This window comes from Denticeps clupeoides, unplaced genomic scaffold (assembly GCF_900700375.1).
Source record: "Denticeps clupeoides unplaced genomic scaffold, fDenClu1.1, whole genome shotgun sequence".
Classification (NCBI taxonomy): Eukaryota; Metazoa; Chordata; class Actinopteri; order Clupeiformes; family Denticipitidae; genus Denticeps; species Denticeps clupeoides.
Window position 1 is genome coordinate 10192 of NW_021630080.1, and position 2668 is coordinate 12859.

Genomic DNA, 2668 nt, shown 5'->3' on the forward strand with positions numbered 1-2668 from the left:
ACTCGACCTGCTGGATCCACCGTGGGCAGAAATACATCAGTACCCTGGTGTTGGGTGGAGCGCTCCTGGCGGGGCTCCCCAACGTGACACGGGGGACCACGCGTGACCGGGGCTGTCGGGGCGAACCTGTAAAGGCGCGTGAGCACGGGGCCGTCGGCTGAGCCTCGCTCCTCGTCTCTTTTTTAACCCTGACCCGACTCTGAGCGGGCGCGTTCCTCCGCCCGAGCGGCTGTTTTCCCATCATTAGAGGGCCCCCGTGATTGCCCGACGTGCCGCCCAATTAAATGCGCCCTGTACGTTGTCAACAGTCACCTGCGGGCGGGGTCGTCTCCCAAAGGTGTTTGTTGATACGTTCGCCAGCTCGCGCTCTTCAGCTGTGTTGGATGCTTCGTTTTTTGTAGGGGCCAGTGGTGGCCTAGCGGTTAAGGAAGCGGCCCCGTAATCAGAAGGTTGCCGGCCCGAATCCCGCCTGTCATGGTGCCCACAGCTCACTCAGTGTGATGGGTTAAATGCAGAGGACACGTTTCACTGTGTGCACCGTGTTGTGCTGTGACAATCACTTCACTCCAATAAATGCTTTGGCGACGGGCTCGTTCGCTGTGCGCTTCGACACTTTTATTCCGCTCTAATCCATGCTAGCTCCACGCGGCACTTCGACGGCTTCGCTGAGACGAGAACCGGCCAGTCACGTTCCTCGGAGCACCTCTCGGAACGAGCCCCACTGGGAGCGGAGCGCGGGGCCTCTGTTTTTAGCCTCCCTTTCTTCGAGCTTGTTCTCCGCGGGGGGGGGGGGGTTAAAACGGACCGATTCCCCCGTGGGAAGCGTGCACTTGCCGAGGGGGGAATGTGCCGTGCCGTAGAACCGAGTGTTCAGAACATGGTGATGAGTAGAGAGCCGGTCCCCACGGGCGGGATTAAAACCCCACAGGCACAACAAAGGGGCGAGAAGTAGTTTACCGTCCCCGTGGAGCTCATTACCATACGCACTTGACTGGAAGTCAACATTTTCGCTGCACGGTCTGCCTGTGGTTCTACTGCAGAGCACCGCTACAACAATCAGTACATAAAATTATACCATGGCAAGTATAAAAACAAATTCAAACTTTGTCATATACAGTCATACACGGTATGATATGCAGTGAGATGCTTGTGCGACCTCAATATTACAGATATTGCATATATATATATATATATGAACGACTGAAGCGGTAAATCATACGTTTTACGAGATAATACTGTGTTTTGTGTTTGTTTATTTGTTTTGTTTTTACAACGTTTTTATGGATACAATTGCGCCACAAGCACAAAAACTAATTCAAATTTTATGTCACGTACACAGTCACACATGGTATGATATGCAGTGAAATGCTTGTGCAACTTCAATATTACAAATATTGCTAAAAATGTATATATTTATACACACACACACACACACACACACACATATATATATTATAATTGCACAAATTTACACTTACACAATTATATATAAAAAACGAGGTGACTGAAGCGGTAAATAATACGTTTACAAGATAATACTGTTTTGGGGGTTTTTGGTTTTTTTTTACTCGATCGACAGTGCAGCCCTCTTTTTTTATTTTATTTTTTTTTTAAACAACGTTTTTATGGTTACAATTGCGCCACATATTTCTAAAATAAATCAAATTTACACACACACAATTCTAAATAAAAAAGGACAAACGACTGAAGCGGTAAATCATACCTTTACGAGATAATACTGTGCTTTGTGTGTGTGTGTGTGTGTGTGTGTGTGTGTTTTTTTTGTTTGTTTTTTTTACTCGATCGACAGTGCAGCAGTCGACTTTTTCAGGTCCGAGTCGGTAAAAATCCAGATCCGTATTTTGCTTCTACCAGCGTGTTGGGCGGTGAGTTCGTTCTCGGACCCGCCGCCCCGCTGCTCGGTGAAATGCAAACTGCGGCCTGGAATTTCGTCTCCTCGGCGCTAATTCGGCGTACCCACAACCAGACGCGTCTCGGTCGTTTATTCTCGTCCCGTTCCCTGTTTCGTCGACTTTTTACCTCCTGTTATCGAAAATAAAAAAAGCTCGAAACGTCGCTTTTTTTATATATATATAATGTGAAGAGGCGAGTTGCGCGGCGGCTCCGTGATTTGCGGCCCGGTGGGTGGTCTCGGTGTCGTGTCGGGACCGACCGGGCAGCCTTTATTCCCGCCACCGCGGCCACGTCTGCGCCGGTGAAGGGGTCGCTCGGAACGAGTCAGATAAGGTGAGCCGGTGTAAAGTAATACAGGTTTATTAACGCGACCGGGGCGGCAAAAGGCGCCCTTTTCCTTTTGTTGTCGCTGAAACCGCGTTGTGACATCGTGTCCAAACTTCGCTTCGGGACTTCCGGCGTATGGTGGCTCCAGCTGTTTAAACCGGGTCGTTTCCGCCGTTCTCTCGCTCGTATACATTTACATTTCCAGCTTTTACCAGAGCGACTTACAGTCAGTAGTGACAGGGACAGTCCCCCCCTGGAGACACTCAGGGTTAAGTGTCTTGCTCAGGGACACAATGGTAGTAAGTGGGGTTTGAACCTGGTTCTTCTGGTTCATAGGCGAGTGTGTTACCCACTAGGCTACTACCACCCTATGTGTTGTTCTAGGTGCATTGAGTTGTGAAAATGGTTGTTATTTGTGTTTGAGTTG